We start from the raw sequence: 25,303 nt of genomic DNA, 5'->3' as shown, positions 1-25,303 counted from the left end.
TTCGGCCTATTCTAAGGCTTATTTTTGAGGCAAGAAAAAGGTCAATCTGTGGCGCGAATAGGGTATGTCTGAGGTAGAAAAGAGGAGTGAAATATGAGGCATGAAGCCTTGCATATCTAAGGTAGAGAGGCTTGCATATTTGAGGAAGAGAAGCTCACATATATCTCAGGCAAAAGATCTTAGTCTGACACTAGGTCGAAGGTTTGAGGCATATAGAAGACAACGAAGGTTTATTTGATGTATATTTTGGGACAACGGAGGTTCATCTCAGGCAAGAATCTTGCAAATCTGAGGCAAGATTCTGATGACGAATTTTTGAATGAAGAAGAAGGGCTAGTTGACTTGACTAGGAGGATGGACTAGGTTTGACCTAGTTGTTGACTTAGATGTCTCTCTATTGGATTGAAGAATTCTCTATTGAAAATGTTGCTAGGTTTTTCCCCATGAGAGTTTTTTTAGGGTAAATTTCTTGTGTTCTTGTGTGGTTCTCTTTATGATGTCTTCTGTGTAATTTTTGAATGATGAAATATTGAAAAAGAATGTGAAAATATCAAAATCATAAAAAATAATTATCAGTTTAGAAGACACTTTTAAAATCAACAAACACAACAACACAAGCTTGAGAGAGGCTTCTCAGTGACCATGTGCTGGGTCCGAGAGAGTGCAGAGAGGCTGGTGTTCAGTTTTGTAATTTGTATTTTCTCAGTTGGGCCATTATCCTAGGACGAGAGCCCAAGTAAATTACGTGATTAATTTATTAATGAAGAACTGTTTATTGGGCAAAAACCTATTTATGTGTATGTGATTCAGATCAAGTTTTTACTTCTGCTATATTTTTTGTGTTAGAAATTTCGTTGTGCATTTGTTCATTTAATAATTGATGGGAACCAAATATCGAGTGCTGGGTTTGGTATTCTAACATGGTGTCAGAGCCCCAACTCTGATTCGATCTTTGAATAGCAGGTAATGGGTTTGTATTGGATTGCCAGAGGTAGGTTGGTTGGGATCATACAAATGAGAAATTTTTGTTAAGGTGGCGATACTTTTTGTTGTTGTTGTTTAGGCTAAGAATTTTTTTTTTTAATGAGAAAAAAAATGTAAGGGGCTAGTTTTTCTTGTTTTTTGTTTTTCCCAAGGAAAAGTAAAAAAAAAAGGTTGGGTAGTTGTGGGTGGATAATAGCCTAGCCAACCACTGGCCAGAGTCACCAGCTAGGCGGCCAACCAGCCCCAATAACTGAACAAAGTGATGGGGTTGTACGTAACTCAACTACTCGTGAGAAGGGAGTAGTGTGATAGGCACAAAAGGACACAAGAGGATCGATTACAACTGCTAGTCGACTAAGCAATTGCAACGTGCAACAAACGTGGTTGAGGGCGGATGCATTGGATAGGATCAATGCAACAAGCTCAACCGTTTGAAGGTTGCGTAGGTCAGACAAACACAGTTTGGTTGTAGAGACTGTCAGGCCACAGACAGATTGATAGGCAACAACAGTTGGTTGACAAACACAAGGCCGAGGAGATAGAATTTCTCGCCACCAGAGCCAACACTGTCCCTACAGTGCTGACACTATAGCCGGCTAGGCACTAGCCATAACTAACAACCATGGAAATCGTGAGGAGTTGGGGAGGGGCATGTTGACACCTAATCCTTGTGATTGGGTGAATTTATGTAAATAAATAAATTAGAAATATGAACAGTCATCGGGAGATGAACTGAACAGTCTCTCCCTCATGTATATAATAAAGACCTACCTGATGGAATAATACAGTCGAATCATTTTTGCTTTATGGAGTTACTGCCTGGCCTGACATGGTATCAGAGCCAGCTCCTTTTTTAGCTCTTATGTCCCTTGTAACTCCCTAGTCTGCTCTCCATATAGCTGAGTTGCTCCTCCATATAATTAGCTGCTCCTGACATGGTAGCTGCCCCCTCCATACTGTCCAACGCTGTCCATGTTGTCCTGCCTGTCCATAAACGTTTCATAAAAGAAGCGCTGTCCTGACATGGTAATTTTAGCGCTATCCATCCACAGTTTTTTTTGCTCAGAAAGCGTCCTCTCCACGGTTATTCTCGCTACGGTTTTCCTGTAGGCAAAAAAAACTCAATCCTGCAAAATCCCAAGAATATCATCCTCTCGATACAAGTGGTACTCTTTTTCTGCAAGTTTTACTTCTGTGCCACCATATTCAGGAAGAAGAACATGGTCACCCTCCTTGACACTAACAGGAATAGTGTTTCCATCCTTGCTACGAGAACCAGGCCCAACTGATATGACCTTTCCTGAGTTCAACTTGCCAGTGCTCTCCAGAAGCAAAATGTCGCCAGCAGTCTTGCTCGGAGCAACAACTTTCTCTATCAAAACCCTGTTAAGCAAGGGGATAAGCTTCTTCGCCATTGGTTTGATATTGTAAGGGAAGAAACCCTTATAGCCAGAGGACTTTTATATAGAGACCCTGCAATTGCAAAATCCTTCTGCCTCCACCATCACACAGGCAGCGCACAACATTCGGCGTCTGTGGAGACTTGCGTTCGAACGCCATTGTTGTTCATTGTCTTTTGTGTGGCTAAAAGAGGAAGTGAAGCCTGTTTCGACCCTTGATAAACTCAATGAGATTGCATGCTCTGTACATTGGGTTACATTTGCAGTGAACCCAATACAGTGACATGAACGTTGGACTGAACGATGCCAAGAGAAGGACTGACTCTATTGCATAAGCGTGGTGTGGCTTCTCAGCGTGATGTTAAGGCGTGGCTGCTCAGCGTGGTGTTAAGTGCCGGCTTCAATACAAAGCGTCCTCTCTGTTATTTCTTCAGTTACACCATCGGATAAGTGTAGGATATTGTTCTTATGGTTTGGTCAAATGCTGCCATCATTAATATCATCCAATTGAATTATATAATATGTCAGGACTACGTTCTTCGGCCTTTTAGTGGACGCAATGCTTTATGCTGTTGAGGGTATTTTTTTGAGTATACTGCGATATTCTATACTTTAACATTGTGCAGATGAATGCAAATTGATATTTGAGTTTGTTGTCCAGTCACATCAGAACTATATTTTTTTTCATTAAGAGTAAAAGTTTTGCAGCAGAAGTTTTTGCTACAGTATGCATTCAATCATATCCATGGTGGGAATAGTTCTCACTGGCAAGGAGAACTATCCTGAATGGTCTCGGATGATAAAACACACCCTCATTTTCAATGAGTTGTGGAAAGGAGTGTGTGTCGGAGACGGAGACAATGAACCATTACAGCCTACCTCAGACAAAGAGCTCGTCATTTGGGAAAACAAGAACAACAAAGCTTATGCATTAATCGTAGCATCTGTAAATGAAGAGGTGAGTCGCCATATTTCGTCATATTCAACTGCCTTTGAAGCCTAAAGCTGAAAGAACTCCATGACTCACATTTTGCACTTGAAGTTGTTCAACTCATTATTAAACTCTTCACTCTTGAACTGCAAAATAATGATCCTCTTGCTCTTGCATTTGAAGTAAAGTCTATAATGCATGATATCAAATCCACTAAGGTTGAATTTTATATTCCTCTTTATCGCTTTTCTCAAGGCACTTGATCATACTTACTCCAATTATCTTGAGTCATTGCAAGCAAATAGAAATCTCAAAGATATAACCTTTGACTCTCTTGTGAAAAAGTTTGCTGAAAGAGAGAAAGCTTTTGGAAAGAAGACAACCCCTGAATCTTTTGAAGAGGCTGTGTGCCTTGCTCATAAAGAAAAGCATCCCGCTCAAGATTCTACAAGAGGAAGAGGTGGTCGAAGAGGAAGAGGAAGATATTTCAGAGGCAGGGGGGCAGACATTCTCAAGGAGAAAAGGCAGATTTGCACTGCATTCGCTGCAAAAGAAATGGATCACATGATGCCTCTACATGCAAGCTACCATGGGACAAAATTGAGCAGAAAAGAAACCAACAAAAAGGTAAAACTGATGATACAGACAAAGGTAAAGCACCTGAATTCGCTCACTATGTTGTGGCACATTGTAACATTGGAGTAAATGAAGATTTATTTAACGCTTCACTTGCTTCTTGGAAAAATCATTGGTTGCTTGATTCAGGAGCAACTTGCCACATGACTCATAGAAAAGATTTTTTTGAAGATTTCATTGACAATGTTGATGGAGCAGTATACTTTGCAGACCAATAAAAAATCAAGCCATCAGGGCTTGGCACAATCACGCTTAAACTGCTTGGTCTTCCAGACTTTCTTCTGCATCATGTTCTATATCTCCCATAGCTGAAGAGAAACTTGTTGTCCTTGGTCCACATCCGCCAGCAAGGTCACTCCATTCCTATGTTTGATGGCAAGCTTGAGGTACGAAAAGCATCTGACCACTCACTTGTCATGAGGGGAATAGAAGAAGAAAGGCTTCTCAAACTGCAAGGAACCTCTGCTCATGCACAACATTTCTCATACAGTTCTCATCATGAAGAAGGTACACTTCCATCAAGTTTATTATGGCATGCTAGATTTGGACATTTGAACTATGACAGCCTCCGCTTGTTGAAGAAAAATGGTGTTGTTGGTTTGCCTACAATTCCTAGGAAACTTAAGCAATGTGATGCTTGCATTCTAGGAAAGCATAGCAAACAGTCTTTTCATGATTCACATTCAAGAGCACATAGAAAACTTGAACTCATTCATTCAGATTTATGTGCTCCAATGCCTGTTCCTTCTGCAAATGGAAATAAATATATCATGACATTTATTGATGACTACACCAGAATGTGTTGGGTTTATTTATTGAAGAACAAATGTGATGCTTTTCAAACATTCAAGAATTTTCATAAATGGATTGAAAATGATGCACAATCTCATATTGGGTCTATTCGCACTGATAGTGGAAAAGAATACACATCAAATGAATTTGAAAACTATCTTCGCCAACATGGGATCAAACATCAAACAACTGTGCCTTATAATCCCCAACAGAATGGTGTAGCTGAAAGAATGAATAGGACAATCTTAAATATGGTATGATCCATGCTCTTCTTCAAGAATGTAAAGATAATGTTTTGGGTTGATGCTATTCTATGTGCTACATATATAAAGAATAGATGTCCATCTAATGCTATTAGAAACAAGACTCCTTATGAAATGTGGTATGGACATGTTCCTTCGGTAAAGCATCTCAGGGTCTTTGGTTCCACCTGTTATGCCTTGATACCAAAGGTACATAGAAACAAACTTGGTGCTAGAAGTCGTAAGTGTATCTTTCTGGGATATTCAAACACCTACAAAGCATATCGCCTCTATGATGAAGTATATAAGAAGTTTGTTGTATCTAGAGATGTAATTTTTCTTGAATCATCCAAAACTGACAATGTTATTGAGCGACAACTTGATCGCTTGGATAGATTCACAAAAGCAAAATCATTTCAAGAATTTGATAATCAGATTCCACATCTTGAAGGAGGGATTCCTATACTAGATCAACATGTGGAATCTTCTTCTGAAGAACACTCCCCCCGCATGAAACTCCAACAACGGATGATGCTTTAAGTGATGTAATTGATAGAATTAGGAGACTCAATCTTGATTCAGTCCCAACTTAATCAACAGAGTAGCCTGGACCATCTAAAAAATGTCCCCTTAAGTGGGTGACAAAGACACTTGAAAGTGTTCATCCTGATGAAGTTGGAAAGACAGGAACCAGAAACTCAAACCGACAAAATGGGGGTGATGTAGATGACTCTAATTCACCAGTTGATATGGATGTTTCTTATGATTGTGAATTGAACTTGTCTACAGATTTTGAACCAACTTCCTTCAAAGAAGCTGCTTGTCATGATGAATGGAAAGAAGCGATGCAAAAGGAGTATGATGCCCTCATACAGGACGACACTTGGAAGCTGGTTGATCCTCCATTAGGAACCAACCAATTGGCTGCAAGTGGGTCTACAAGAACAAGTATAAAGCTGATGGCTCACTTGACAAGCACAAAGCTAGGCTTGTGGCAAAAGGTTTTGCATAGAAGAAAGGGGTTGATTATGAGGAGACTTTTGCCCCCATAGCAAAATGGGCTACCATCCAGACACTCTTTGCACTAGCAGCTCAGAACGGTTGGAAAGTCCATCAAATGGATGTAAAAACTGCTTTCTTGAATGGAGATCTAAAAGAGAATGTTTTTATGTCCCAACCTGAAGGATTCACTGTGAAAGGACATGAACATAAAGTATGCAAACTTGTGAAGTCGTTGTATGGCCTCAAACAAGCACCGCGAGCCTGGTACGAAAAACTAACTGAGCATCTTCTGAAACTCATTTCAAACATTTTGATCTTGATGATGCAACTTTATTTGTCAAGAAAGTTGGCAAAACAGTTGTATATCTTGTGGTATATGTAGATGATCTTTTGATTACAGGGAACAATGAAAGCTACATTGCATCCATAAAGAAGGAAACGGGGAAAAGTTTTGAAATGGCTGATTTGGGCTATGTTCATTACTATCTTGGCATTGAAGTAATCCAACATCCAAAGTCCATATTTCTTTCTCAAAAGAAATACATTGGAGATCTGTTGAACAGGTTTGGCATGACAGAGTGCAATCCTCTTACTACTCCAATGGAACAAAACTTAAAGCTCACATCTATTGAAGGAAAAGAATTTGAGGATGCAACAAAGTATAGACAGCTTGTAGGAAGTCTCAACTACCTAACTACTACCAGACCAGACATTTCGTTTGCTGTTGGAATCCTCTCCAGGTTTATGAAAAGCCTTGTGAGAGACATTGGTCTGCTGCCAAAAGAGTTCTAAGGTACTTGAAGGGAACTCAAGACTTTGGAATCAAGTATACACAAGTGGACGACTTCAGTTTGATTGGATACTCTGATTCAGAGTTCGATGGAGACAAAGAAACCAGGGTATCAACTTCAGGATATGCTATGAGTCTTGGATCAGGAGTTGTCTCCTGGAGATCACGCAAACAATCAGTTCCCGCAGATTCCACAACAGAAGCATAATACGTGGCAGCAGCTGAAGCAACAAAAGAAATTGTGTGGCTCAGGAAAATTCTTGAAGATTTGGAGGTAAAACAAGTACAATCAACTCCACTCATGATTGACAATACCTCTGCAATAAAGTTGGCCAAGAACCCAAAGTTCCATGATCGAACGAAGCACATCAATACTAAATATCATCTGATTCGACATCATGTTGAGGCCAAAACAATCCATTTCCGTCATTGTTCCACAAATGAGCAAATTATAGAAATCTTCACCAAAGCGCTTGGAAGAGAAAAGCTTGAATGATTCAGAATGATGCTTGGACTCACCAACATCCCTTCAGATTAAGGGGGGGAATGTTGACACCGAATCCTTGTGATTGGGCGAATTTATGTAAATAAATAAATTAGAAATATGAACAATTATCAGGAGACGAATTGAACAGTCTCTCCCTCATGTATATAATAAAGACCTACCTAATGGAATAATACAATCGAATCATTTTTGATTTATGGAGTTACTGCCTGGCCTGACAGGGCCGAGGTAGACAAAATGGCAGGGTTGCAGACTGTAGGGAATAGACTGACAGATCGGGAAGGAGTCTATAGCGCGAGGGATCCACTCAGGCAATAGGGTGTAGGCCTGAGTGAGGCAATGGGTTAGCCAGATAATTAAAAAAGGTTGAAAACTATATGTTTGTCAGTTTGACAGGGATGACTACTGGGTTATGTTACGAGGTTCGATTGGATGGGGCGGGGAATTTTAACCCATGGAAGGAGCGGGTTGTTTTGTTATTTGAGGAGTAGGAGTTGTGGGGCATCGTGGAAAAGGTTGTCTCAATTCCTTCAAATCCTACTCAGTTGGCTGAGTTTAATAAGAAGAACGTGAAGGCCAAGAGAATAATCCTGGACTCCATTAAAGAACACTCTATACCTCATGTGATGGGGAAGAAGAATGCCTTTGAGATGTGGGATCCTTAACCAAGTTATACCAGAGCACAAATGACTTGGAAACAATGGGGGAACTATTGATAGTGAAGGGTTGGTCATATCAAGCTTGAGTGGCTTTCCTCCGAAATGGGATGTCTTTGTTGATGGGATCATCGCACGGGAAAATTTGCTTAGTTGGGATAGATTGTGGGATGATTTTGTACAGGAAGAGACAAGGAGACGTTCCAAAATTGTAGGCCAACATGATGGTGGGATAATGAGGAGAATTTTGCTCTTGCTGTAAAGGACAAAAGTAAAGGGAAGTTCGGGATTTGCTTTCGCGAAGGATAAGAGCAAAGTGATGTGCTTTGCGTGTCACAAGACTGGTCACTATGCGAGCCAATTTGCATACAAGATGAATAAGGGGGAGGATCAGGTGGCAACATCAACATCAACTGAGATTGATGACTTTACAGCAAAATTTGAGAAGGAACCTTCTCTTGTTGCCTGTACTTCGGACAGTAGAACTGTTATGGCTAGTGGACAGTAGGGCGTCCAGTCGCATGATGGGGATGAGGTCAATGTTTCGTAGTATTTCAGAGGCATTGCCATGTGAGTTATGGAGCTAGCACACATGTAATGAAGGGGGTTGGATGTGTCAAATTCTAGCTAGAGTTAGGAGGATTTATGGAGGTGACTGGGAAGTTTGTTCCTAGGTTCATGGTACTGTTAAAGTTCTAAGGGCTAGATAGTTATCTGCTGTAGATAATTGAATTTTATAACATTTTCAACATTTTCACATTATATTCACCCCATATCATCATAAGCAATTATATAGAGAGAACATTAACATTAACAATGCAGTGGAATAGTAAGGAACATTAGAAGAAAAACATACACAATAGAGACACCAGGATTTTTGGTCAGAGACCAGGGAAAAACCCACAAGGGGGAAAACCTAAAATCAATTCTTCTTCTTCTTAGATATTCATCAAATGTTCAACTGAGATACAATCCAATAGTATAATTATAATGAGACACAAGTATTTCAACATCAAACACATTAGGCCTCCTAGGGCCAACACTGGATCATAAAGGATCCTCATGAGATGGCAACAGACAAGCCTCTCAAGGAGGCATTCATGAGCCCTCCACAAGACCTCTGATAGGTCTCCTAGTTATCAATAGATTAAACCATAAGGGCTGCCATATCACTGCACAAGTAGCATACATGTTGCTGTTATAGGATCACGTGTCACTGTCATACATCACTGTCATAAGAACAAGTATCACTGCCATACATCACTCTCCAATCACAAAAGATGACCTATTTGCAACTCAATGAACTGGGGCTTGATAACTAGCCCTCCTGGATCCCCTTTAGCTCCTTCAAAGGTCAACCCTTAGGGCTCCAGAGGACTTCCCACACACTGACAAATCTGCCTATTTGTTCACTGTACTAGGGCTCTCCTAGTAACTCTCTAACAACCTTCCACCACTGTACACAAGTTGCTACAAACTTGTCCAACCTGGACCTACACTACCTTGCAAATCATCAACTTGAGAAGACAATTGCATACCTTTTAGGATGTAAACCTTTGCCCATGAAAACTCGGCCTTGTGCATACTTTAGCTTTGAAGTTTTGGCCCTGGCTAGGGCTTCCTGTCGCTGTTATGGCAGCCCTAATTCTAGCCTCCAAACCTCCTCAAATCTTGCACTTTTCCCTTGCTTTCTGCCCTTATATTTTGCGCTGCTTCACAAGAAAACTCAACCCTTAAACATAGGTTTGTTCCAGCGCTATATCACCTCCAACTAGCTCCAAACTAGGGTTTGACCCTTCTGCAATATCACAGAGATGTTGTGGCCCTGTCATAGAGAATTAACACCCAAAGGCATGCACAAAATTTGCCTAGACTTGTTCTCTTCCACTTGGCCAATAAGTTGGTTAACTCAACCTATCCAATCACAGAAAAGAAACCAAGAAACACGTCCTTCCTTTGCTTGGAATTGGCTCCTATAGGTTGCTTCAGATATCCTTCTCCTTTGATGTGTTTCACTTGCGATCAAATGAGCCACAAAGTAGTCTAATATATAAGCATTCGATTAGGTGAAAGGGTGCCACCAATAATGGAGCTGACCTAAACTTATGCCATAATAATAACATTATTTTCTACAATAATTACTTGTGCTAACTCGAGGATTTTGCCAACAATAATAATAAGGTGACAGGCCGACTTGCACATGATGATATAATAATTTCCATTTAATTTCTTCTTGGGGCAAGGTGGTTTCCCCTTGGGGAAATTGGATTTCTCATGGGGAAATTCATCCCGAAGTTGTCCATAGTTCAAAAGGTACACATGCTCTCAGTATCAACCTTGGAGGATGTTGGATATAGAGTTTTGTTCGAGGATGGACTAGTGCTTCTATATTTGGAGGGAGCGGCCTTGGATGCAGCTGTAGTGCTTGGCATTAGTCAAGGGCAGTCATATAGGTTGTTGGGACACCCTGTGGGTGTATTGGAGGGGATCTTAGATACAAGGTTCGTGTCAGTGACTGAGAGGGAATAGGTGGCGAGGAAGAGTGATTCTTCTGTTACTGTCAAGAGACTCAGTTGGTATGATGACATGATAGATGCTCAAGAGTAAGATCCTCGGAGCATGGCTGGATGTGATAGGTTCTCAACACAGGTTTCAGGTTAGGTAGCAGGATAGGCTTCAGAGTAAGAGGGAGCAACTATAGATACCGAGATGGGCTTGGAGACAAATCTGGGTGGAGGAGGTTCTTCCAAAAGTACCTCCCTTGCTAAGAGGGAGTGTTGAAGTTTGTAACTCAAGCAATACTTCATCACCTGCTGAAGGTCTTCTAGCCATGTGTCTTGAATAGAAGAACCTTGTTTTGCCTCTTTAGGAACTTGCATGTGACATGCAAAGTGTGCAAGTGAGTTGCCCGTATGTGGATGTGTTGCATGTGACATGCATGAGATGTGCATGTAAAGCAAGATGAATTTATGGCTTTTACTTGAGTTAAAGTAAAGAAAGCTAAAGATAGGAAAGCTAACTAAAGTTAAGTTAACTTGACGAGCTAATTTTGGTTGTCAATCTTAGCTTAGGAAAGTTATAAATTCAGCCCAAGTGTTGAGGCTAAGACACAACGAAAACACAAGATTGAGAGAGGCTTCTTAGTGAGCGTGTGTTGGGTTTGAGAGAGCACAGAGAAGCCGGTGATCAATTTTGTAATTTGTATTTTCTTAGTTGGGCCATATGCTAGGACAGGAGCCCAAGTAAGTTCTGTGATTAATTTATTAATGAAGAATTGTTGATTACGCTGAAATTTGTTTATGTGTATGTGATTTAGATTATTTTTTTGTGTGTTAGGAATCTGGTTGTGTATTTGTTTAGTTAATAATTGTTGGGAACCGAATATCGGGTGCTAGGTTCGGTAAAGTCTAATGGGGGCACTAGGTCATTGCCCTAATCGATGGTGGGTCAACCCACAATTTTATTGACTCGACATTAATAGCAAAAAGAGGCATCCCAACAAAGGACTTTGGAGGCTTTAACGTGGAAATGGCCGACGATTACATCATGGCCTGCAATCAGACAGTTCCAAAGGTAGAGTTAAAGATGGGAAACTACATTATGGTTGATGATTTTTATGTGGTGAAGTTGTCCAATTTTACTTAGTACTGGGTGTCCAATGGCTTATCACCATAGGGAAGCATTGGAAAAACTATCAGACCATGGAGATGGGATTCAAAATGAAAGGAGGTCAGAGAGTAGTCTTGAGAGGTATGACTCAAGATCCTCCAAAGATTGCTACACTCAAACAAATGGCAGGCAAAAATGGGAAGAAGCACATGGAGTTATCACAAGATACCCAAAATCAGCTCCCAGTCTAATTCAAAAGAAGGGGGAAATTCACAGTCAAGGCCAAGTGTTATGACTCAAATAGAGCCTAACCATATTGAGAGGTATACAGTAGTAAATCAAGAATACTAAGGATGGAAATGCGAGACCAAACAAGAAGGGGGTTTGCAACTAAGATGAGTCAAACGACAACAAGGGATCCACCAAAAATACAACGAAATCATGAAGCATATGGGCCATCATTAAGAGTTAATCTCTTCAACCTCATTAGGGGTTCTTACAACAAATAACAACACTATTGAATTGGGAGACCTTCAGATGGTGCAACAAGTTGTTTCCAAAGCCTTCCACTAACATGTCTGGGATTCTAGTAATGAATGGGATTTGCTTGAGGACAAGCAAAATTTGGGAAGGGGGACTGTAATGTCCCTTTTTGACTTTAGAAGCATAGGGAGATTGAGTCTTGGCATATCTAGATTCCATAGGATAATGATAGGAAGTATAAGGGGTCATCATGATAAAAATAGAATAATAATTAATAAAATGGGTAAAAAGTTACCCATGGTATTCAAAGGAGGGAATTATTATAAAATGGGAGAAGGAGATTGCAGGGGACAAGGAAGAATTACGGAGAGATTGTTATGAGCAACCAAGCTTTAATATCCTTTCCCATCTTGTTTTCACCATCAAAGGTTAGTTGCTTAGTCTTCCCAAGCTCTCCATGGAAACATTTTTGTTCATGTCCTCTTCTTTGATGTTTGACTGGGGACATTTTTGGATTGCTCTCCGATTTTTCATATCTGCAGGACTCCTTATTTGAATGTTAGTGAATAATAATGCTTTTGAGTTCTAATTGTTGGAATATTCACCAATACTGAGAGCGGGGTTGAATCAATATTGGGCCCTTTTTAAAAATTTTAATCATATCATGTAAACATTAACAGTTAACAATACCATTCAACAATGCACAACATCACAAAGAGTCCACAAGATTTTTGCGTGGAAATCGAAACGGGAGAAAACCACAAAACACTTTTAATCTAAGTTGCAGGAAACGCAGGGGGAGGGTCCGTTTCCGTACGGAAACGAAACGGAAACGCGTTTCCGCGTATCGTACGGCGTGGAAACGCGTTTTCATCCGTACGGGCTCGTTTCCCGAAATGGAAACGCGCCCGTATTGACGGAAACGCGTTTCCATGCCGTACGGGCCCCGTTTCCCACAAAAAAATACTTGTTTTTTATTTTATTTTTCTAATTAGTTTTTAATTTTTTTTAGGGTTTCTAATCACTTCTAGAAACCATTTCTAAAGTTATAAAAGAGCAGTGCCTCTCATTCTCTCATCACACTATTCAGCAAGGAGTTTCTCTTGGAGATTGGCAGTTGTTTCAGTAGCTGGTGTTTTGAGCATTGAGCAAAGTAGATTTCAGCAGCGGGAGAAAGAGATTTCAGCAGCAAGAGAAGGAGATTTCAGCAAGAGATTTCTGTAGCAGCAGATTTGGCTCAGCTACAGCCATATTTCTCTTCTCTTTTCTGGCATTTCCGGGTAGTTTCAACCACAGAAAATTAATTTGGGTAAGCCACATTCATTTTGTTAGTTTTTTCTTACTATTTCTTCAATTTTTCTAGGGTTTATGCAGCTAAATTGCTGAAAAACGTTTTTTATTTATAGATTTGTTTTTTAAATTTATTTTTGCAGCAGATTTGGCTCAGCTATAGCCATATTTCTCCTCTTTTCTGGCATTTTAGGGTAGATTCAGCCACAGATAATTAATTTGGGTAAGCCACATTCATTTCTTAGTTTTTTTCTTACTATTTCTTTAATTTTTCTAGGGTTTATACAGCCAAAAATATGAAAAACGTTTTTATAAATTTATTATTTATAGATTTGTTTTTTTAATTTATTTTTGCAGCAATGGCTTCCAGCCAAAGTGCAGCTGCAACTTCAAACCCTAGGGCCAACCCAAGGGCTGAATATTATCCTCTTTGGAGGCATGTGACGAAGCTTAAAAAATGTGGAGGTGGTGGCTCATGGGAATGGCGATGCACTCTTTGCAATAATACGTACAAGGGCTCCTACCCAAGAGTGAAGGCGCATCTGTTGCATGGAGGAGGACAGGGGATTCTGGGTTGCACAAAAACAGCAGATCCGTTGGTAAGGAGGGCATATCAAAGAGAGCAAGATGAGGCGGATGGTACTAAGAGGAGGCATGATGAGCATACTCAGGCTACATCTAACATTGAGCCAAGGATTGTAGTTGAAGCAAGAAAGAGGAGAGGTGGTCACAGTCAAGAACATGAACAAGCAGCACCCAAACATACCAGAGGCTCAGGGGCATCCCAATCAGTTCAGGGTAGCAGAATTGCTAGATTGGTGAATGTGCAAGCAAGAGAAGAAGCTGATTCCTGAGTTGCCAGGTGCATTTATGCATGTGGTATCCCATTCAATGTTGTTCGCTCTCCTTACTGGCAAGATATGATAAGGGCAGTTAACAAAGCTCCTCAAGGGTACAAGGGGCCCAACTATGAGAAAGTCAGAACCCAGCTTCTCAAAAATGAGAAGGAACTTGTGGAGGACGTTTTAGCTCCAATTTGTTCTTCCTGGAGTAGCTCTGGGGTTACCATAGTCTCAGATGGTTGGACAGATATGAGGCGCAGACCATTGATAAATATCATTGCCACTTCCCCCAAAGGAGCAATGTTTATCAAGGCAGAAGACTGCTCAGGAGAGGTGAAAGATGCACAGTTCATTGCTGATGTTATTATAAAAGCTATTGAACAAATAGGGGCTAACAGGGTGGTGCAAGTTATCACGGATAATGCACCAGTTTGCAAAGCTGCAGGTTTGATTATTGAGGGGAGGTATGACCACATATTTTGGACACCATGCATTGTCCATAATCTGAATCTGATCTTTAGAGGAGATCGACAACAAAGTTTCCTGGATAAAGGAAGTCACAGGGGATGCAAGGGAGATTATCAAATTCATCACCAACCACCACCAGTCTCAGGCCATATTTCGAGAGTACTCCAAATTGGAGTTGTTAAAAGTTGCTGAGACAAGATATGCCTCAAACTTCGTGATGTTGCGCCGCCTTGTTGAGGTTAAGCATGCATTAGTTTCTATGGTGGTGAGTCAACTGTGGATTGAGTGGAGACAAGCAGATTCAGAGCGGGGATCTATGGTGCGTAGATTGTGCCTTGATGAGGATTGGTGGAGCAAGGTAGATTTCTTGCTAAAGTTCACAACCCCTGCATTTGAGCTTCTCCGGAGTGCTGACACTGACCAACCTTTCTTGGGAGAGGTATATGATGGCATGGATTCCATGGTTGAGAAAACTATGGAAATCATTTCGTAGGAGTCTCCACAACTTCTGTTTGTTGATGATCATTTTGCTGGTTTGATCAAGAAAATCATTGTTGACAGGTGGAACAATTTCAATACACCATTGCACACTTTAGCACATGCTTTGAACCCCAAATTTTATGATGAGGAGCTTATTGCTAAAAGCAATGGGAAGAGGAAGGCACCCCATAAGGATAGAGAGGTGGCTATTGGGGTGAAAAAAGCACTAATGAGAATGTTTCCTTCTCACCTACATAGGGAGGTAAAGGAGGAATTTGCCAGTTTTGCTGCAGGAATAGATGATTATGCAGATATATCAGCTTTGGAGGAGAGAAGCACCATGAATCCAGTTAGGTGGTGGATTTGTCATGGAGCAAATGGTGTACATTTGCAAAGCCTTGCCATTCGTATTCTTTTACAAGTGGCAAGCTCTTCATCAGCAGAAAGGAATTGGAGCACTTATGGTTTTATTCATTCTGTGAAGCGCAATAGGTTGGGCTCACAGAAAGCAGAGGATCTTGTTTATGTGCACTCCAACCTTCGCCTTGCATCTCGTAGGGGTCCAGAATACAACAGTGGTCCTTCTAAAGAATGTGATGTGGATGCAGAAAATCCTGATTTGGATCTCTCTCTTGCTGCCCTGAATATTGAGGAGGTTTCTGGAAGTGGAATTGGTGCATCATCTTCTTCAGCACCACCATCCACTGTTGAGCATTCTGCTGCTTCTATTTTTGATGAGGATTGTTATGATGAGGATTAGTCTTTTGTGACTTGTCTCTATAGTTCTTGCAGCCTTATAGTCTTTATTGTACTTGCAGCCTCATATACTAATATAAATAAAGGCTGATTTTGGATTTTCCAGTTCCTATATTTTTATTTTCATTATGTGATGACTCATGAGTAAATGTGATCATTGTGATGTAAATTTAATCTTAATGTTAAAATGTTTAAGTAAATGTATCATTAATGCTTTATGATTGCACATATATATATTAATAATTTTTAAATGTTTTTAATATATATATATATATATATATATTATATATATTCGCGTTTCCCCGTTTCCAAAATTTGGGGAGGTCGCGTTTCGTTTCGCTTCCCCGTTTCCCCGTTTCGTGCAACTTAGCTTTTAATATATGTATTAAAGATTACATCAATAGGAATTACCAACTTCCAAGGTTATCAACACCAATTGGAAGGAAGCACCAACCCCATGGTTTTACCAGCTCCAGTTGAAAGGATGCACCAACACCCTGCAAGGACTGACCTGCCCTAGCACCACCTTGCCACCCTGAAGTGTTCTTAGGCACCAACCTGAAGGAGATTTCAATCTCCACCTTGCACCACCCTACCACCCTTTAGAAAGAAAGACAAATGAACAAGATGGATCACGTTGGTCACTTTGCTCTATCACTGCGCTTGATCACTACACCACTGCTCTGATCATTGTCCAACCACTATAGTTGATAGTCCTAGTATCATCGCTGTCAACATTGTTGGAAATTGTAACTAGGTTCAATCTTCATAATGACCTTTTGTATACATGACATTGCATATTTTGTATAAAGAAAGAAAAAGAAAGAAAAATAATTTTATTTTATTTAAAGCATGGGTTTCATGCTCAAGTCTAGGCCAAAAGCATGTTTTTCGTGCTTGTAGGTCTTTCTAGGACAGAAGAATTTATGTCATGTATTATAGTCCCATTTGGACTCATTGTAACAAAGTAAAATATTTATTTTGTCAAGAAAAGCCATTTATTCCTCCAAGACCAAGTCAGCCTAAAGGAGGGCTATTTGACCCCCCACGAAGGCTATAAATAAGAGAGACTTCAAATCATTTGGAACACACATCCAAGACAAGTTCGATTTGCAAAAACGAAGGAGAGGAAAGAGTTGGAAGGACGAAGGAAGGAAGAAGAAAACAAAGTCTCTTGGGTTTATCTCTTTTTCTGTCCGCATGTGTGAAGCTGCTGGGGATTTTGTGTAGCTAGCAGTTGTAGGAGGTTGAAATTGTAGGGCCGAAATTATGAGGAGAAGATGTAGGGCAGAAATTCTAGAGCGAAGCTACAGAAGGTCGAAGGCTTGAAGCTGCCTTGGAGAAGATCTTGCTGTGGGGCTAACTTGGCGCTTGGATGGATTTTGGGCTTTGGTCTTTGGGTCTTGGAAGTCTCATTATAAGAGGATTCTATAAGAAGGGAAGCTTTCTTTCTAGGTTTTCCCTTTGGAGGGGTTTTGCCCTGGCTTGGAGCCTATACCTGGTGTACTTTGTCTCCCTGTGATCCTATTGTTTTGGTAATTGCTTGATGAACAAGAACTAAAGAAGTAATAAAAGGCCAACTAATATCACAAGTAATGATCAAGTTAAGGACAATCATCTTTTTGGTAATTGCTTGATGAACAAGAACTAAAGAAGTAATAAAAGGCCAACTAATATCACAAGTAGTTATCAAGTTAAGGAAAATCATTTATAATCTACAAGTCTCTTGATTTTCCAACGAACACCGCACATTGTCACTACACGACCTCTGCTTCAGTCAATAGTCAATTTCTGTTATGGTGTCACAACACTATCACAATACCCTAGACGATGTCGCTTAATACTGTAAACACTGTCACTGCCACAAAACGCTGCCACTATCACAACTTGCAAGCACTGTCATTGGTATCACTGCAACAACTACAAATACTGTAAAACACCACAAATTGCTCTTAAGCATTTAAAACATATAAATGGGATTTTGATCATCAAAGATACATCGATAAAGTTTTCTATGCCTTAAACAAGGTCCATCTCTAAGCCCTGATTGCTAAACTTCTTCCAGATTTCAAATCAGATAGAAATTGCTCCCATAAATAAAAAATATCTATAAGAAACCATGTACCAAATTAATTGTTCTACAGATTTGTGCATTTCTGAGCGCCTTGAAAGTGACTCGCCGGATTTTGGCATTGGTCACCCGATAGTGTTAATCATTCGACAAATTTGTAGGTTGATTGAAAATAGAAAATACAAATAACCTTTACCAACAGAGAATTGAACTTGCAATTATACGTATATCGTGTACCTACCTCACCGATCACGCTGTTCAATGCGACTTGTTATTTCACCTTATTTGAATTTATTGGTTGTGAATATTATGACTCCGAACTACACAGGTTTCCTTTATCCCATAAAATTGTGATTTGTAGGTTTTCCCCAACCAATCAACTTAACTGCTAGAAAGGGTAATCCAATGTGTCCAAATATGATTAAGTGTCGATGGCTCTGTTAGCAACTTTATCCTGTGGTTTTCGTGGCATGTGCTTGGCCAATCATCAATTCTCCTGCAGATTAAATATTGCCACATATGGATCCACTTTGTCGCATGAGGGTCTCCGCCAAGACGATGAACTCAAATGTGAGAGTGAACCACGACATTGAACTATGGACTGTTTGAATCAGACAGTGAAGTCCATTCCTCGGTGTATACTCTGGACGAGTTCCGAACCAAAACCCCAATCCATAGAGCTTGTCCAGTCTCAAGTGTAACCAGATATAACGAGGACTATTAACTGGAATAATAGGAGTGAAACCAATACGATGTTATGAACTGTCCCTCTATTTCATTCGTGACCAAAGAAATTCGGACTTCCTTTCATTGCAACTAAAAATTCAATTGCTGTGTTTTTCCCTTTTTCTTTGTACTCGTTGCGCTTCTCTCTCTCTCTCTCTCTATATATATATATATATATAGAGAGAGAGAGAGAGAGAGAGAGAGTTGTCGCATGAGGGTCTCTGCCAAGACGATGAACTCAAATGTGGGAGTGAACCACGACATCGAACTATCAAATGTTTGAATCAGACAGTGAAGTCCATTCCTCTGTGTGTACTCTCGACGAGTTCCGAACCAAAACCCCAATCCATAGAGCTTGTCCAGTCTCAGGTGTAACCAGATGTAACACAACAATTGAATTTTTAGTTGCAATGAAATGGAGTTCGATTTTCTTTGGTCACGAATGAAATAGAGGTGCAGTTATATATATATATATATATATATATATATATTAGGTTGGGCGGACCTACCTATGGTTTTGTGCATGATTTTTTGCACATGGTTTTGGACGCGATGGTTTTCGGTCCATGGTATTGGATGCTTTGGCATGTATAAATATGTATTGGAACATTGAAAGGAACATAATGAAAAATCAAGCTGGTAGTCCCGGTTTTGAGATCCAGGGGAAAATCTCTGTGTATATGTGTTTTATGTGTTATGCTCTTGCATTGTCTATTTTCTGTGTTTTAGAATTCGTATGTAGGTAATTTTTGTACGGGGTTAAAACCTACATCGTGGACCGATACTCTTTGAGGATAAGACAGGGTATCCAAGATAAGAGTAGTCGAAGAGGTTTGATATTCTTTGAGGATTGGGAATCCAAGATAAGAATAGTCCTATAAGGACATACTTGGTGAACATCCAGATGGGGTATGTGCCTTGAGAGGCTATGATGGTGGTGTCCAAATGTATGCTTCCTAGCATTCTGCTCTAATTTAGTGTAGAGTTAGAGCTTGATAGGTAAGGCCTTGCTATGTTGTAAATTGACAATGCTGGTTAAATGTTGATGCTTTATGGTGGCTTATCAATCCAAACTCTTCTTATGAGAATATTTCAATTTGAGAGTATCCTTGTATCCGGTTGTGTAATTATGAATACCTCCCTAGTTAAGAGGGAGGGAGTGTTGGGAAATGTAACTAAGTTTGGTCTTTATAATTATCATACTACATGTATCATTGTATTTTCCATATAAAAGCAAAGGAAGAAAAATAGTTTATTATTATTATTATTATTTTATTAGTCAAGCATCTTCTTCATGGTTCTAGGATTTATTGAGTCAAAAGAATATTTGTCACGAGTTAATTTAATGTACTGGGTCAAGTCCCATTTGGACTTTTGAAAGAAAGTGAAAAATAGTTTTATTTGAGTCAATTTAGTCTTCATAAGACCAAGTCGGCCCTGGACGAGACCTATTCGACCTCTTAGATGTGTATATATAGAGAGCAGTTCGTCCTCATTTGATCATCACTTGGAAATTCGACTTTGTGCAAGAAAGAGCAAGAAGACAAGTGGAAGTCTTAGGAGAAAGAGCTAAAAGTCAAAGGATAGAGAGAGTGAAGATATAGAAGGAAGAAAGATCGAATTTTTGTCCATCTTTTTTCACATGTGCGAAGTGTTGGGGCAACTCTGCGAGCTACAAGGCCGAAATTCTGTTTCTGCAGAGGGGCTAGGGCAACTCTACGAAAGTCGCAGGGCTGAAATTTTGACTAAAGGAAGCTTGGACCTTCATTGAGTTGATTGGAATTGCTTTGGTTAAGAAAGGCTTGAAGGAGAGCTGATTTGGATCTTGTGGAAAGCCTTGGTCTTGACCTTTGATCCTGCATTTTTCACTTTGATCTGATTCTATAAGAAGAAAAGAGTCGATTGGGTTTTCCCCCTTGTGGGGTTTTGCCTTGGCTTGGAGCCTATATCTTGTGTTCATTGTCTTCTTGTGATCTTCAAATTTATGTTTTGGTAATTGTTTGATAAAGAGAACATAATAAAGGTAACATACATTTACAAACAATTATCAAGTAAGAAAAATCAACCCTAATTCGCTGCCTTAATGATTTCTTAACAAACCCCATATGGTCAAAACCCACCTCCCAGCACACATATAAATGGGCATTCGATTGACCTCATTTAGCATCACCATCATCTCATCCATTCGATTTGAAATAAGAAGAACAATCCACATCTGCAAAGGAGAAGAGGAAAATTATTTCTGCGTTGACTAGCTCTTGACTTTTGTTTGACTGGTGTTGACTTTGGTTCGTCTCTGTTTGAACGGACCTTGATTGATTTTGGAGGCCAATATTCCTGATTCGTTGACTGTGTTTGACCAAAGTTCAACTCTTGTTTTGGCTCGTTGACGAGACTTTGAATGAGATATTGTAGGTTGAATTTCGGCCCTTTGACCAACTACCTTAGGCCGAAAGTCGGCCCTCTGTTGCATACTTTGACTTGGACTGGCATTGACTATTTCTCTCCTTTCACTGGTTTGACTTGGCATTTATTGAGGTTAGAGATTTGTATTTTGATTGGAATATTTTGATATACATTTTGATGAATTAAACTCTCTCATAAGGAAAGATTTCTAGGTTTTTCCTTGGTCATTGACCAAAATTTTGGTGTCTCTTGTCTCATTGTTTATTGTAATCTCTATTGTTCTATTGAAGAAGTTAATTGGTTGAAAATTTTCATGTGTAATTGCTTAGTGATTGGAATTCTCTAAAGAAGTCTAATTGTATCATTGGAAGTGGTTATCAGTTTGAAAAATTGTACTAGTCTTGATTGCACTAAAAAATCAACACCTTAAACTCCCTATGGTCTCTGCCAGTGCTAATGGCTCCATTCTCTCTCTATATTCGTTAGAATCCATTTCTTCATTTCCTACACTGATATTCAACTCTCCAACTTCTTCTTGATGATTGGAGGGTTGTTGGCCTTCTTCCACGTCCTCTCCTTAATGATGCCCTTCAATTGTGATCTTTACTTGTCTTGGTTATATCATTGATTTTGCAACATGTGTGCATACATCTAAAATTGTTAGATACACCATCTCATTTCCAAATTTGTAGCATTTTTTTTCAACTACTGAACAATATGCACATTGTCAATTTTTCATCAATTAAGGCTACATGTCTTTTTCTTCCCATTAAAATTATTAGATATATCTCATTTCTAGAGATGTAGCGTCTTCTTTTAACTTTTGAAAAATATGCACATCATCAAATTTTTGTAAATTAAGGCTATAGGTCTTTTTCTTCCTAATTTTTGAATTTTTTGAAAGACCCGTCCAGAATCTTCGCCTTCATACCTATCTTCTTTCTAATGATTGTATTCATTCTCCAATCTCACATTAGAGCTAAAAGTTATAGCTATCAAAAATCACCAAATTTGCCTTTTTTTTGTACTTTGGTTCACTAGTAGACCGTAGAACAAGGTTGGAGACCAACTTTTGTCCTCTACTGAAGAAAATCTATTGAGAACCAAGACTTTTTTTGTATCAGGTGTAGATAATACTTAGTTGCTAAGTAACCAGATTTGTTCATATAGCCTGGTGAACCCGAATCCTGCATGTCCGATACGATTCTCTTGAAAATCGTATCCTAAAATCGGATTCGACCTGTCCTATTAGGATTCATACGAATCCTGTATGAATCCCGTGCATGGCCAGCGAATCTCGATTTTAGGATTCGTATCCCAGAAAAGTGACTGCCGCGGGTTAAAAAGGACACATTTCTTCTATTCTTTCACACTGTTTGTCATTTGTATCTGCATTGTTTGAGCTGTTTGCAAGGAGATAAGGGTTTGGAGCAAGGAGCTAAGGGAGTAGAGCATTCGGTAAGGAGATTCAAGCACCAGGGAAGTGCATTTCAGCTCCATTTTTTTGTATTTCTTATTCTATTACAACAGTTTGTATATGATTTTTTGTTTACAAATTTGTGCATGTTTTGTTCATTTCTTTTATAGTATTCATGGCTCAATCAAAGGCAGCAGTTAGGGGGCAAAGTAAGGGCAAGAATGTCTCCATTGGAAATGCCCTTTCTCCCCCAATATCATCTGAGTCTGCTGCAAGTAATGTTGAGGGAAGAGGAGGACCTAGAGACAACATTGATAAATATCCATTGTGGAAATATGTCACAAGAGAGGATGGGACAAGCACCAAGTGGAAGGGAGGAGGCAATGTGCAATGGAGATGCAACTTTTGTCACATTGCTTTCAAAAGCACATATTTCTGTGTGAAAGCACATTTGTTGGCTTTACCGGGTTGTGGGATTGGAGCTTGTAAAGCTGTTCCTTTACAAAAGAGAAAAGAATTGGAAAAGGAGTCCACTGTTGGTATGGAAAATGTGGCTTCAAAATCAAGAAAACCCAAGAATGAAGACCCCCTTCCATTTTCGAGGAAAGCCACCACCAAATTTCCATTTGAGAGTTCTATTGGGGGACAATTTGCAAAAAGAAGAGCAATTGCACTTGGTCCAATGGACAAGATTTTCCAAAAAGTTAGACGGGAAGAGCTTGATCTCACCATTGCCTTCTTTTTCTATCAAAACTTCATATCATTTAATGTTGCATGCTCACCTCTATTTATTGAGATGTGCCGAGCTCTAACTCAAGGGGCTCCATCAGGGTATGTGCCTCCTGGGTCAGAGACGCTGAGAACCACATTGTTGATGAAGACAAAAAAAGAGGTGCAAAAAATGCTTGAGCCTATTGTAGCATCATGGCCAACATCTAGGGTTAGCATTGTTTTTGATGGATGGACAGATCCAGCACGACACCCAATCATCAACTTCATGGTGTCTTCCTTGACTGGTCTAGTTTTCATGAAAGCAGTGGATACACTTGGAGAACACAAGGATGCACAATTTATTGGTGAGTTATTTATTAAAGTTATTGAAGATGTAGGTGTTGATTCTTGCGTGCAAATCATTACAGATAATGCACCTGTTTGCAAGGTTGCTGGCATGATTGTGGAAGCTAAATATCCACGTGTTTTGGACACCTTGCATTGTCCATTCATTGAACTTAGCACTGGAATCCATTGCTTCTGATGTGCTTTGGATTGGTAACATTATTGAGGATGCACGACATATCCGTAACTTTGTGCAATCATACAAATGGCCTCACTATCTACAAGGAGTACACCAATCTATCATTGTTGAAGACTGCTGATACACGGTTTGCCTCTTCATTCATGATATTGAAGAGGTTGAGGGAGGTCAAGACCGCTCTTGGGTCCATGGTTATTTATGAGTTTTGGTCTTTTTGGAGAAAGACAGATCAGGTAGCCTCTAAAAGAGTGAAGGACACAGTGCTAGATGATGCTTGGTGGGAGAGGGTAGATCTAATTATTCAGATCATGGACCCTATCATTTCTTTGCTTCGATTTGCAAATACAGACAAACCCATCCTAGGAGAGGTTTATGAGGGATGGGATTCCATGATTGAGTCCGTGAGGAGCATTATTCTACAGAGTGAGTGCCTAGAGTATGAGACATCACCAGAGGCCTTTTGTGATACTATACAAAATATTTTTGTCAATAGATAGGACAAGAATTGTACACCTTTACATTGTTTGGCTCACTCATTGAAACTTAAATACTACAGCCATGAGTGGCTGAATGGTGGGCCTTCCTGCAGATTCCCTCCTCACATGGATGGTGAAATCTTACAGGGGAGGAAAGAGGCATTCAGGTGGATTTTTCAGGATAGTGCATTGCTTGATGAGGTGGAGGATGCCTTTGCAGAGTTTTCCACTGGCAGTGGTCGATTTGGAGGTTATGATGTGATTAGAGACAGGGGGGATAAGAAGCCCTATTCTTGGTGGGCAAATCATGGGGCAACAAGCCCTCCTTTTTAGCAGTTAGCCATGAGGCTCCTCTCTCAGGTGACTTCATCCTCTTGTTGCAAGAGGAATTGGAGCACATATGGGAATTTGTATAGTGTGAAGAAGAGTAGGCTTGAGCAGTCCAGGGCAGAGACAATGGTGTATGTGCACACCAACCTTTGTCTTATTTACAGGCACAGGGAAGAGTGGTTGAGGGGAAAGACAAAGATGTGGGATGTCTTTCCTGATGATATGGGTCTGGACACCAGTGTTGAGTTGGTATTGGCCAACATGGATCTCAATGATCCAATGCTAGAGCCTGTTAGATTTGATGACTTAGAGGGGTCATCCTCCACACCAGCAGATGCAGAGGCGACTATGGATACAGGGGAGGAGGAGGATGCAGAGGAGAGCAGTGGGGACCATGATGATGAGGACATTGATGCTGTTTCTGATGCTGATGATGAGGATTGATGCCTTGAGGCTTGTATAGGTGTAGTTGTTTTATATTTTCTATTTCTATTTGCCATTGGCATTGCACCAACACTACCTATGTAACACATTTTGATTTGATGACTTAATGAGAAAACTACAGTTGTCAGTGTGTTTATCTTACTATCTTGTAGTTGTAAGTTGTCTTTCATTTATGAATTATGAATCATGATTTATGTGACCACTGACATGTATTTGAATTTTGTATGTACTATGCATGCTATAGATGAAGATCTATGTTTGAAATCAATAAATTTGTATCATTAATTAAAATTGTGTAAGAAATATCTAATT

At 39.8% G+C, this 25,303-nt stretch overlaps 1 protein-coding gene and 1 pseudogene across 1 annotated transcript in view; one reads left to right on the top strand and one right to left on the bottom strand.

Moving 5' to 3' along the window:
• LOC149143696 (transcription factor MYB1-like) overlaps positions 1 to 25,303 on the top strand; it is a 161,517-nt gene that overhangs the window by 48,614 nt on the left and 87,600 nt on the right. The window lies entirely within an intron of this gene.
• Positions 2,106 to 2,466, bottom strand: LOC149143697 (10 kDa chaperonin, mitochondrial pseudogene; annotated as a pseudogene).

This window comes from Pinus tabuliformis, chromosome X (assembly GCF_031772625.1).
Source record: "Pinus tabuliformis cultivar Carrire ecotype Pingquan chromosome X, CPIR1, whole genome shotgun sequence".
Classification (NCBI taxonomy): Eukaryota; Viridiplantae; Streptophyta; class Pinopsida; order Pinales; family Pinaceae; genus Pinus; species Pinus tabuliformis.
This window is presented reverse-complemented; position numbering and strand designations above follow the sequence as displayed.